Here is a 13,506-nt window from a genome sequence, read left to right on the forward strand (position 1 = left end):
TCCTGTACTCCCTGTTCACCCACGACTGTGTGACAATGCACGCCTCCAACTCTATCATCAAGTTTGTAGACGATACTACAGTGGTAGGCTTGATTACCAACAACGACGAGACAGCCTACAGGGAGGAGGTGAGGAGCCTCGGAGTCTGGTGTCAGGAAAATAACCTCTCACTCAACGTCAACAACAAAGGAGATGATAGTGGACTTCAGGAAACAGCAGAGGAAGCATCCCCCTATCCAAATCGACGGCACAGTAGCGGAGAAGGTTGAAAGTTCCCCGGCGTACACATCACAGACAAATTGAAATGGTCCACCCACACAGACAGTGTGGTGAAGAAGGCGCAACAGCGCCTCTTCAACCTCAGTAGGCTGAAGAAATTTGGCTTGTCATCTAAAACACTCACATACTTTTACAGATGCACAATCGAGAGCATCCTGTTGGGCTGTAATACCGTCTGGTACGGCAACTGCTCCACCCACAACCGCAAGGCTCTGCAGAGGGTAGTGCGGTCTGCACAACACATCACCGGGGGAAAACTACCTGCCCTCCAGGACACCTAGAGCACCCGATGTCACAGGAAGGCCAAAATGATCATCAAGGACAACAACCACCCGAGTCACTGCCTGTTCACCCCGCTATTGTCCAGAAGGTGAAGTCGGTACAGGCGCATCTGGGACTGAAAAATAGCTTTTATCTCAAGGCCATCAGACTGTTAAACAGCCATCACTAACATAGAGTGGCAGCTGACAACAAACAGACTCAAATCTCTGGCCACTTTAAAAAATGTAATAAATGGATTTAATAAAGGTATCACTAGTCACTGCGTGGCCATGCATGCCTCTAACTCTATCATCAAGTTTGCACAGTGTCACTTTAAATCACTTTAAATAACGTCACTTTAATAATGTCTACATATCCTACATTACTCATCTCATATGTATATACTGTATTCTTGTAACGGCGTTCCTCTCTCTCTTCCTGAGAAGAGGTGGAGTAGTGATCGAGCCAAGGCGCAGCGGGTTGTGAATACATGATGAATTTATTAAATAAACAAAACAGACAAAGACGAAAACGAACTATACTTGATATAACTAACAAAATAACAAAACGATGTAGACAGACCTGAACAAACGAACTTACAAATACACGAAGCACGCTGACACAGGAACAGACTACATAAACGCACGAACAAACCGAAACAATCCCGTATGGTGTAACATCGACACAGACACAGGAGACAATCACCCACCACGAACACTGTGACAACGCCTACCTAAATATGACTCTTAATTAGAGGAACGCCAAACACCTGCCTCTAATTAAGAGCCATACCAGGCAACCCAAAACCAACACAGAAACAGAAAACATAGAATGCCCACACAACCTCACGTCCTGACCAACTAACACACATAACAACTAACATAAATAGGTCAGGAACGTGACATTACCCCCCCCATAAGGTGCGAACTCCGGGCGCACCAGCACAAAATCTAGGGGAGGGTCTGGGTGGGCATCTAACCACGGTGGTGGCTCAGGCTCCGGGCGAGGTCCCCACCCCACCATAATCCATCCTAGCTTCCATCTCCCTCTAAGAATGTCCACCCTCCTTTTACCCCCACAAAATCTTCTTAGTATCATCACTGATAGGGACAGCACCGGGACAGAGAGATAGATCAAGACAGAGGGATAGATAAGAATATAGAGGTAGATCAAGATAGAGAGGGAGATAATGATAGAGGGGCAACTCCGGACTGAAAGGCAGCTCCGGACAGAGAGACAGCTCTGGACTGATGGGCAGTTCTGGGTATCTAGCCGTTTCAGGCTGAAGGGCAGCTCATGGCTGACTGACGAATCTGGACGCTCATGGCAGGCTGACGGCTCTCGACGCTCATGGCTGGCTGACGGCTCTCGACGCTCATGGCTGGCTGACGGCTCTCGACGCTCATGGCTGGCTGACGGCTCTCGACGCTCATGGCAGGCTGACGGCTCTCGACGCTCATGGCGGGCTGACGGCTCTCGACGCTCATGGCGGGCTGACGGCTCTCGACGCTCATGGCGGGCTGACGGCTCTCGACGCTCATGGCGGGCTGACGGCTCTCGACGCTCATGGCTCTCTGACGGCTCTGGCTGCTCATGGCTCGCTGGCGGCTCTGGCAGATCCTGTCTGGTTGGCGGCTCTGGCAGATCCTGTCTGGTTGGCGGCTCTGGCAGATCCTGTCTGGTTGGCGGCTCTGGCAGATCCTGTCTGGTTGGCGGCTCTGGCAGATCCTGTCTGGCGGACGGCTCTAGCGGCTCCTGTCTGGCGGACGGCTCTAGCGGCTCCTGTCTGGCGGACGGCTCTGTAGGCTCATGGCAGACGGGCGGCTTTGCAGGCTCATGGCAGACGGGCGGCTTTGCAGGCTCATGGCAGACGGATGGCTCAGACGGCGCTGGGGAGACGGATGGCTCAGATGGCGCTGGGGAGACGGATGGCTCAGACGGCGCTGGGGAGACGGATGGCTCAGATGGCGCTGGGGAGACGGATGGCTCAGATGGCGCTGGGGAGACGGATGGCTCAGATGGCGCTGGGGAGACGGATGGCTCTGGCCGAATACGGCGCACTGTAGACCTGGTGCGTGGTGCCGGAACTGGAGGCACCGTGCTAAGGATAAGCACCTTCCTACTAGTGCGGGGAGCAGGGACAGGGCACACTGTACTCTCAAAGCCTACTCTATCCCTGATGCGAGGTACCGGCACTGGTGACACCGGGCTGAGGACAAGCACATCAGGATTAGTAGGGGGAGAAGATACAGTGTGTTCAGGGCTCTGGAGACGCACAGGAGGCTTAGTGCGTGGTGCCGGAACTGGAGGCACCGAACTGGATACACGCACAACAGAGAGAGTGCGTGGAGGAGGAACTAGGCTCAGGAGACGCACTGGTAGCCTAGTGCGTAGTGTAGGCACTGTAGGTACTAGGCTGGGGCGGGGAGGTGGCGCCGGAAATACCGGACCGTGGAGGCGTACTGGCACTCTTGAGCATTGAGCCTGCCCAACCTTACCTGGTTGAATGCTCCCGGTCGCCCGACCAGTGCGGGGAGGTGGAATAACCCGCACCGGCCTATGTAGGCGAACCGGGGAAACCATGCGTAAGGCCGGTGCCATGTATGCCGGCCCGAGGAGACGCACTGGAGACCAGACGCGTTGAGCCGGCCTCATGACACCTGGCTCAATACCCAATCTAGCCCTACCAGTGCGGGGAGGTGGAATAACCCGCACTGGGCTATGCACTCGTACAGGAGACACCGTGCGCTCTACTGCGTAACACGGCGCCTGCCCGTACTCCCGCTCTCCACGGTAAGCCTGGGAAGTGGGCGCAGGTCTCCTACCTGCCCTTGGCCCACTACCTCTTAGCCCCCCCCCAAGAAATTTTTGGGAATTACTTACGGGCTTTTTGGGCTTCCGTGCCAGACGCGTTCCCTCATAGCTCCGGTTCCTCTCTCCGGTAGCCTCTGCTCTCCTCAGTGCCTCCAGCTGCTCCCATGGCTTTTCGGGCTTCCAGCCACGTCTCCTTGCTGCCTCCTCAAACCACCGCTCCTGGGCTTTAGCTGCCTCCCTCTCTTCCTGAGAGCGACGATTCTCTCCTGCCTTAGCCCAGGGACCCTCTCCATTCAATATCTGCTCCCAAGTCCAGAAGTCCTTGTTGCCCTGTCCTTTACTCCATTTACTCCGCTGCTTGGCTCTGGAATGGTGGGTGATTCTGTAAGGGCTGTCGTTCTCCTCATCCTCGGACGAGGAGAGGAGAGAAGGATCAGTGGACCAATACGCAGCATTTGGGAAATAAGCCATCTCTTTATTTGCAACGATGGCAACACGAAAACAAACACTTACAAATTTACAAAACAAGAAAACGACGTAGACGAAAAAACCTGAACATGAACTTACATAACTAACGTAAAACTCACGGACAGGAACAGACTACATCAAAACGAAACGAACAACCAAACAGTCCCGTATGGTGCAAAACATAACACAGATACGGAAGACACAGGAGACAATCACCCACAAACAAACAGTGAGAACACCCTACCTAGGTATGGCTCTTAATTAGAGGCAGGTGTTTTGCGTTCTCCTCTAATTAAGAGTCATATTTAGGTAGGGTGTTCTCACTGTTTGTTTGTGGGTGATTGTCTCCTGTGTCTTCCGTATCTGTGTTATGTTTTGCACCATACGGGACTGTTTGGTTGTTCGTTTCGTTTTGATGTAGTCTGTTCCTGTCCGTGAGTTTTACGTTAGTTATGTAAGTTCATGTTCAGGTTTTTTCGTCTACGTCGTTTTCTTGTTTTGTAAATTTGTAAGTGTTTGTTTTCGTGTTGCCATCGTTGCAAATAAAGAGATGGTTTATTTCCCAAATGCTGCGTATTGGTCCACTGATCCTTCTCTCCTCTCCTCGTCCGAGGATGAGGAGAACGACAGCCCTTACAATTCTATACCATCTGCTGCATCTTACCTATGCTGCACGGCCATCGCTCATCCATATATTTATATGTACATATGTTATTCATCCCTTTACATGTGTGTGTATAAGGTAGTCGTTGTGAATTCGTTATATTTATATATCAGTTATATATCAAAGACACGACATATATCAGTTATATCAGTTATATATCAGAACTAGAAGCACAAGCATTTCGCTACACTCGCATTAACATCTGCTAACCATGTGTATGTGACCAATAAAATTTGATTTGACACACACACACACACACACACACACACACACACACACACACACACACACACACACACACACACACACACACACACACACACACACACACACACACACACACACACACACACACACAGACACACTCAACTTCCGGCGCTGACCAAGATGGCCGCCTCGCTTCGCGTTCCTAGGAAGATATGCAGTATTTTGTTTTTTTATGTGTTATTCCTTACATTGGTACCCCAGGTAATCTTAGTTTTCATTACATACAGTTGGGAGGAACTACTGAATATAAGAGCAACGTCAACTCGCCATCGTTACAACCAGGAATATGACTTTCCCGAAGCGGATCCAGTGTTTTGCCTTCCACCCAATACAATGGATCTGATCCCAGCCGGCGACCCTAAGCGACGCCGTAAAAGGGGCAAACGAAGCGGTCTCCTGGTCAGGCTTCATAGACGGGCACATCGCGCTCCACTCCCTTGCATTCTACTCGCCAATGTCCAGTCTCTTGACAATAAGGTTGATGAAATCCGAGCAAGGGTAACATTCCAGAGAGACATCAGAGATTGTAACGTTCTTTGCTTCACGGAAACATGGCTCACTCGAGAGACGCTAACGGAGTCGGTGCAGCCAGCTGGTTTCTTCACGCATCGCGCTGACAGAAACAAACATCTTTCTGGTAAGAAGTGGGGCGGGGGTGTATGCCTTATGATTAACGAGACGTGGTGTGATCATAACAACATACAGGAACTCAAGTCATTCTGTTCACCTGATCTAGAATTCCTCACAATCAAATGTTGACCGCATTATCTACCAAGGGAATTCTCTTCGATTATATTCACAGCCGTATATATTCCCCCCCAAGCAGACACATCGATGGCCCTGAACGAACTTTATCTGACTCTTTGTAAACTGGAAACCACACGCCCTGAGGCTGCATTCATCGTAGCTGGGGATTTTAACAAGGCTAATCTGAAAACAAAACTCCCTAAATTCTATCAGCATATCGATTGTGCTACCAGGGCTGGTAAAACCTTGGATCATTGTTATACTAACTTCCGCGACGCATTTAAGGCGCCCTCCGCCCTCCTTTCGGAAAAGCTGACCACGACTCCATTTTGTTGCTTCCAGCCTACAAACAGAAACTAAAACAACAAGCTCCCTCGCTCAGGTCTGTTCAACGCTGGTCCGACCAATCTGATTCCACGCTTCAAGATTGCTTCGATCACGTGGATTGGGATATGTTTCTGCATTGCGTCCAACAACAATATTGACGAATACGCTGATTCGGTGAGCGAGTTCATTAGAAAGTGCATTGACGATGTCGTACCCACAGCAACGATTAAACCATTCCCAAACCAGAAACCGTGGATTGATGGCAGCATTCGCGTGAAACTGAAAGCGCGAACCACTGCTTTTAACCAGGGCAAGGTGACCGGAAACATGACCGAATACAAACAGTGTAGCTATTCTCTCCGCAAGGCAATCAAACAAGCTAAGTCCCAGTATAGAGACAAAGTAGAGTCGCAATTCAACAGCTCAGACACAAGAGGTATGTGGCAGGGTCTACAGTCAATCACGGATTACAAAAAGAAAACCAGCCCCGTCACGGACCAAGATGTCTTGCTCCCAGACAGGCTAAATAACTTTTTTGCTCGCTTTGAGGACAATACAGTGCCACTGACACGGCCCGCTACCAAAACCTGCGGGCTCTCCTTCACTGCAGCCGAGGTGAGTAAAACATTTAAACGTGTTAACCCTCGCAAGGCTGCAGGCCCAGACGGCATTCCCAGCCGCGTCCTCTATAAGGTAGTAGTTGTGGAATTGTTAGGTTAGATTACTTGTTGGTTATTACTGCATTGTCGGAACTAGAAGCACAAGCATTTTGCTACACTCGCATTAACATCTGCTAACCATGTGTATGTGACAAATAAAATTTGATTTGATTTGACACAATCTCATTCACACACACACACACACACACACACACACACACACACACACACACACACACACACACACACACACACACACACACACACACTGCATAGAAGAGGAGGTCTTAGAAAAAATATGAAGAACAGCCTGGAGGAAAGAAGCCATACTTGAAACACATCTGCTGTGACACTACTTGAATTAAAACACAAGGGGCATGTTCAGCACACACTAAACGGAAGAAAATGTATTGAAACAGGGAAGGACAACCGGGAAATGTCCAATAAGAAATGCTCATTTTTGTTTTCCTTTTTCATATTTTTTCTTTACCTATGGGCCCTTGTCAAAAGTAGTGCAATATATAGAGAATAGGGTGCCATTTGACAAGTATTCAACACTCAGCACATCAGCTATCGTTTGAGCATAAGGAATGACTATGGGGAAATCACGAATCCATCATTACTTAGGCATAGTGATTAGGGGAATGCACATGAATGGCAAAACTAGGATGTGGAATACCCAGGTGAGCTTGGCTCAATCAATCAAAGTGACTGACAGAGGATAGAAGCCCACAACACACACACACACACACACACACACACACACACACACACACACACACACACACACACACACACACACACACACACACACACACACACACACATACTGTACACGCAAGCACATATACACATGCACACAAATGCATGCACACAAACACAAATGTAAACACTTACACACGCACACACAAATGCACATAACACACGCAAACACACTCACACACACATACACACACACACTTCTGCCCTGTATGGCCTCCTTTGCATTACAGTTTTTTTTATCGCTTTAATAATATTTTCACAAGTATGTGTTCAAATTTCATGTCTTACTACAAAACTCATATCATCAAAAAGGCTGTTTTTTCAAACCTTTAAAGCCCATTTTCAATTGACTAGGTACAACACACAAAATCACACAGTAACCTTTTCACCAATCCGTACTGCTAATCAAATCAAATAGTATTTGTCACATGTGCCGAATATAATAGGTGTAGACCTTACAGTGAAATGCTTACTTACAAGCCCTTAACCTACAACGCAGCTTTAAAAAAAATACCAAAAAAATAAGAAATAAAAGTAACAAATAATTAAAGAGCAGCAGTAAAATAACAATAGTGAGGCTATATACAGGTGGTACCAGTACAGAGTCAATGTGCGGGGGCACCGGTTAGTTGAGGTAATATGCACATGTAGGTAGAGTTATTAAAGTGACTATGCATAGATAATAACAGAGAGTAGCAGCAGTGTAAAAGACGGGTGGCAAAGCAAATAGTCTGGGTAGCCATTTGATTAGATGTTCAGGAGTCTTATGGCTTGGGGGTAGAAGCTGTTTAGAAGCCTCTTGGACCTAGACTTGGGTGGCTGGAGTCTTTGACAATTTTTAGGGTCTTCCTCTGATGCCGCCTGGTACAGAGGTCCTTGATCGCTGGAAGCTTAGCCCCAGTGATGTACTGAGCCGTACGCACTACCCTCTGTAGTGCCTTGCGGTCGGAGGCCAAGCATTTGCCATACCAGGCAGTGATGCAACCCGTCAGGATACTCTCGATGGTGCAGCTGTAAAACCTTTTGAGGATCTGAGGACCCATGCCAAATCTTTTCAGTCTCCTGAAGGGGAATAGGTTTTATTGTGCCCTCTTCACGACTGTCTTGCTATGCTTGGACCATGTTAGTTTGTTGGTGATGTGGACACCAAGGAGCTCTCAACCTGCCACACTACAGCCCCGTTGATGAGAATGGGGGCGTGCTCGGTCCTCCTTTTCCTGCAGTCCACAATCATCTCCTTTGTCTTAATCACATTGAGGGAGAGGTTGTTGTCCTGGCACCACACGGCCAGGTCTCTGACCTCCTCCCTATAGGCTGTCTCGTCGTTGCTGGTGATCAGACCTACCACTGTTGGAGTCGTGCCTGGCCGTGCAGTCATGAGTGAACAGGGAGTACAGGAGGTGACTGAGCATGCACCCGTGAGGGGCCCCTGTATTGAGGATTAGTGTGGCAGATGTGTTGTTACCTACTCTTACCACCTGGGGCAGCCTGTCAGGAAGTCCAGGATCCAGTTGCAGAGGGAGCTGTTTAGTCCCAGGGTCCTTAGCTTAGTGATGAGCTTTGAGGGCACTATGGTGTTGAACGCTGAGCTCTAGTCAATGAATAGCATTCTCATATAGGTGTTCCTTTTGTCCAGGTGTGAAACGGCAGAGTGGAGCGCAATAGAGATTGCATCACCTGTGGATCTGTTGGGGCCGTATGCAAATTGGAGTGGGTCTAGAGTTTCTAGGATAATGATGTTAATGTGAGCCATGACCAGCCTGTCAAAGCACTTCATCGCTACAGACGTGAGTGCTACGAGTCGGTAGTCATTTAGACAGGTTACCTTAGTGTTCTTGGGCACAGGGACTATGGTAGACTGCTTGAAACATGTTGTCATTACAGACACAGTCAGGTTGAAAATCTCAGTGAAGACACTTGTCAGTTGGTCAGCGCATGCTCGGAGTACATGTCCTGGTAATCTGTCTGGCCCTGCGAATGTTGAACTATTTAAAGGTCTTACAAACATCGGCTGCAGAGAGCGTGCTCACACAGTCGTCCGGAACAGCTGTAGCTCTCATGCATGTTTCAGTGTTACTTGCCTCGAAACGAGCATAGAAGTAATTTAGCTTTTCTGGTAGGCTCGTATCCCTGGGCAGCTCTCGTCTGTGCTTCCCTTTGTAGTCTGTAATAGTTTGCAAGCCCTGCCACATCCGACGAGTGTCGGAGCCTGTGTAGTCCAGGCTAGTAGGTCAGGATGTCATATGGGAGAGATACTACCCTGCTGTATTTCAGTTGTGGAGAACCATATGATGTTAATTTTGATATTTAGATATTGAGATACTGTACAGTACTTTATGTTCCTGTTCTGTGTTCTTTTTTAATTATATGGTCTATCCATACCCATACAATTACAATTCATCACCTGAAAACACATAGGGGCACAGAGAGGTATTTGCAAAACTACGGTAAAGTCTCCTCTGCAGTGAAATCAATAGGGAGACCCTTAGGGATGAGCGTGACTCAGGCATAGACAGTTTTTCTAAGTCATTGCTACAGCCTTGCCACTGTCAGTATAAAACTACTCCTATGTTTTTGTCTCCCATCGTTTTCAGAGGCGAATTCAGCACACTGTGTCAAAAAAAAAAAAAAAAAGTGATTTTTCCACTGCCATGAAATCCTTAACTGACAAGGTTTCTAAGCACATTATTTGTGAAACCTTCTAACTTGTGACACACACACGCAGGTATGCACACACGCACGCGCACACGTAGAAGTAACAGGCTGTGTATGTAAGGGTATGTTCGCAGTCAGCAGAATCAAACTACATCTGACTCTAGTACCGTCAAACATTAGCACGATTGTAAAAGACTTTCCACATATCTGACACTGAGTATGTCCCAAACGGCACCCTTTTCCCTTTGTAGTGCACTACTTTTGACCAGGGCCCATAGGGTGTCATGCAAAAGTATTGCACTATAAAGGCAATATGGTGTCATTTGGGACACAAACACTGACTTGCTCTGTTTGCTAAGGAAATTCCAATGACAAACTGATAAGTAACGAAGTCCCATTTGTGAATTAAGCTTACTTACAGTTTTTTACAATCACTTTGGCACTAATTTCGGAACCTTGATGTCATTTTTCAAAACTCTAGACACAAAACTCACAACCAATGATCAAAATGCAAATTTTTCAAAACTCTAACACTTTTTCCAATTGCTTGGATACAATACACATAAAGTTAAGCTAATTTGTTCATTGAACTAAAATCACCCGTTCAAAATGACACAACTTAACATCAAAGTATTACCATTTCAAAATACAATTCACACATTACATCTGAGATTACTGCCTATTCATTTCATTACAATGATCTAACTATCAATTGATACAACTGATCAAAATGATAAGTAACTGTTGCATTACTCTTAATGCATAGTTTTATGGAAACTGACGAACAATATTCCATGTTTAGATCATGAAAGTTTCAGGATAATGAGATCCATTGACACCAATTACCGTGGAACATGAACCAATTGGACTACATTATCTATGGATGTAATATTTCATCATCATTCTTTATCAGACACTGTTTCTATGGTCACATGTACCACTTTTCCAGACCATGGTTTCAGATTTGACATTACTGTACACTCACCGGCCACTTTATTAGGTACACCTATCTAGTACTGGGTAGGACCCCCTGCCTCCACAACAGCCTGAATTATTCACTGTGTTGTACGTTAAGAGATGCCCTTCTGCACACCACTGTTTTAAACAGCTGTTATTTGAGCATTTGTGGCCTTTCTGTTAGCTTGAATGAGTCTGGACATTCTCCTCTGACCTCTCACATTAACAAGGTGTTTTGCCCACAGAACTGCCGCTCACTGAATGCTTTTTGCACCAATTTATCGCACCATTCACTGTAAACTCTAGAGACTGTAGTGAGTAAAAATCCCAGGAGGGCAGCTGTTTCTGAGATGCTCGAATCACCATGTGTGGCATCAACAATCATACCACGGTCAAAGTTGCTTAGATTACTCATCTTGCCTGCTCTAATGTTTGGTCGAACAACATCTAAAGCTCTCTACTCTATATACTCTATATATTGAGTTGCAGGCAGCCACATGATTTGCTGTTCGAATGTAATCTTCTTTGATGAGCTAAATCAGGTCTGTAGAGCTGATGGCATGACCTATGTCATTGTGTGGGATAATGTCAGGTTCCACCATGCTCAAATGGTGCAAGCATGGTTTCAGGCCCAACCACAATTTACCACCCTGTACTTACCCCCATACTCTCCTTTCCTTAACCCGATTGAGGAATTTTTCTCCACATGGAGGTGGAAGGTATATGATAGGCGCCCTCACGAACAAGCCGCCCTTCTCCAGGCCATGGATGACGCATGCAATGACATCACGGCAGATCAGTGTCAGGCCTGGATTCGCCATGCCCGAAGATTCTTCCCAAGATGTTTGGCTAATGGAAACATCCATTGTGATGTGGATGAGAAACTGTGGCCAAATCCACAAGACAGGATTGATGGAAGTACAGAAGTATAAAGTATAAAGTATAGAAGTACAGAAATCAATCCTTTGTTTTGCTTTTTACAGTAAGCCAGGTGAGGAACACTGAAGTTGGCGTTTTACTGTATTTTTTCTTTTTTTGTAGCTAATTATTTTTGCTTTGATTCAAAGAAACCTATGTTGTGATTGTATTGTATTTCATCAATAAATGTCATATTTTGTTCAATGATTCCACTGTGTCTGTAGTATTCTCTCTACTAGTCATTTTACAGTGATGTATTTACGTGTAGTAGCATAATGAAACATGTGTCACATATTTTGTACTACAATATTTAATGATTGTACGAACAACTACACAGTGAAACTATCGGGATCTTGTGTGTGGGTGATCTAAATGAACGTTCCTATGGTATTTCACGATAAATGAGTTAATTGAACCGATGATTCTGCAAGTGCAAGGTTTCTTTAAAGATATGAATGCACAATGCAATGTTTTGAACATTGGACAGCCTGTGTTACAAGTGATGACCGTTTTGAGTTTTGTGTCTAGAGTTTTGAAAAATGGCCACAAGGTTCTGAAATTAGTGCCAAAGTGATTGTTAAAAACTGTAAATGGCAGAGACGGTCACTTGCTGTGGTCACTTGCTGTGGTGCCTAATTATCTAAGATATGCTTGATAACCGAATAGCGATGTATCGCCAATTAATCCAAACTGACAACAACATAACAAAGATAACTTTGACAAGATGCTCAGGACAATACAAGATGTCTGCCAAGCAATATCACAGGCCTGATAAGCAGTTTATGACTGTCTCTCAAAAGGATTTTTCCAATTTTGTTTACACATCAAATAAAGAGCAGACATTGTGTAAGACCTAAAATATTGTCATAGGTCCCTCACATAGTTTTCAATGGCATTACGCGTGCGCCATTTACTACATTGGTGTCAGAAGTGGGATTTGGTGGCCTTGCGGCCATCAGAGGGGCTTGTATGTGGAGGACTTGGTATAGGGAAATGTGGGGACGTACTCTCCTGAATGAAGGGGATAGTGTAGCGATCCTTATCTAGGTAAGATAATTGTGATCTCCCCCAAGTGTGTTAACCCTATTGGAACAGTTAGTAAGTTTTCTATCAGACTGGGAGACCTGGGTTTGAGACCCGCATGGGACATTTTACTGTCGCCGTCGGCTACAATTCCATAACCTTTTTAAATGGACAAATGTTCAGTGTTTTGCCCATATAATTAATTACATTTCCTTAACCATAAAAAGCATGCCTTTACTTTACAGTTGTAAAGGATGACCTTGACAATCCCTAAAGACGAGTCAATGTTCCCCCTTCATCTGCTGCTGATCATGTGCTAGGCTAGCATTCACACACATTTCACTATGCTGGCCCTTTGGTCTTGAGCACAGTGCATGCTAGCGCTAGCTGGCTCATTGTTCATTCACTCAATAGGCCATAGGCATGGCGTGGGTAGGACTCAGAAGAGCCAAATCCATGCCCTGCTCATTCCATGAATATTTTTTACATGGTCCTCCCTGACTTGTGCTACTTGCTGAGGGCAGAAGTGTTTGTGTGGCAGATGGATGCTAAATCCAGTTTTGGCAACATTGCAAAATAACATAACAAATGGGAGCTTCTGCAGAGCATCTGAGCATGGGGAATATGCTGATTTGATAGAAGAGGAGCTACTCTATGAAGGTGACAGAGGAGTCCATTTTTAGTGAGACCTTAGTGTGTGTGTGT

This window comes from Salvelinus fontinalis, chromosome 7 (assembly GCF_029448725.1).
Source record: "Salvelinus fontinalis isolate EN_2023a chromosome 7, ASM2944872v1, whole genome shotgun sequence".
Lineage (NCBI taxonomy): Eukaryota > Metazoa > Chordata > Actinopteri > Salmoniformes > Salmonidae > Salvelinus > Salvelinus fontinalis.